This window comes from Carassius auratus, chromosome 12 (assembly GCF_003368295.1).
Source record: "Carassius auratus strain Wakin chromosome 12, ASM336829v1, whole genome shotgun sequence".
Taxonomy (NCBI): domain Eukaryota; kingdom Metazoa; phylum Chordata; class Actinopteri; order Cypriniformes; family Cyprinidae; genus Carassius; species Carassius auratus.
Window position 1 is genome coordinate 12406802 of NC_039254.1, and position 991 is coordinate 12407792.

Sequence of the window (991 nt, forward strand, 5' to 3'; positions counted from 1 at the left end):
TAACTGCACAGCCCTGTTTTGAATGTCAATAACAACTGTCATCTTAAGAGATCTCTTTTAAGATGACAGTTGTTCTTGACATTCAAAATGAATGTTATTATTGGTTGTTATAGGTGTTTGTCCAGGAAATGCCATCTGACCACATTCACTGTCTTTTATGCCTTTGAACGTCTGGACATTTGTGTCTCCATGGACTTTTAATAAAAACTTACATCATTTCATGCAGCAGATGCTGCACTTAAATTCCCTGAGAGCCAAAGACCTTTTCATTGCCTTATTAATGTAATATCATTAATATCCTCTGAGTAGCGCCTCCTCGGATTTGAGATATTTATAGTCCTTGGCAGGAGCAGGTATCACAGGAGGAAAAGTGAGTGTGCTCCACTGAGATATACTGTATGGGAGGTGTTCGAGTCCGGGGGTGATTATTTGTCAGGAGTAAAACACAGGGAGTATTTATCTATCAAAAGGTTTAATTCTGTTTCTTCCACTGCAGGCCTGATAGAAAAATGGCCAGTATAACCATGAGAGCTTGCTGTTGAAACTTTCTGCCTCTCGTTATCTTTTTATTAGCCATCTGTGAGGTACCGAGATAACATACTAGAATCACAGGCCGTGTTTTTCCTCACACCAGGGTTAAAACAGGAGGTATGCTTCATTGATTGAGATATAATTAAACCAAAAGGTGGTGTGGGGGGATCAATGTGGCTTTCACTCGCTGTGAAGTCCACAGCAAATCAACACTGCAGTGTTTCTTGTAGCAGCTTCAGCCCAAATAAACACGCATTAGAAATCATCTCACCAACAAAAATATAATGCATTTTAAACCAGTGATGAACCAAAAATGAAAGAAATCACCTTTAAAAAGCTCTTAGGACATCCACACCAAATTCTGTGCAAAAGTATGTTTTTCTTCTTTTTTTGAGGATATTTAATGCTTATGTAAAACAAATTCATTTTACACGGGCAGCCAAAGACATTGAAAAATATT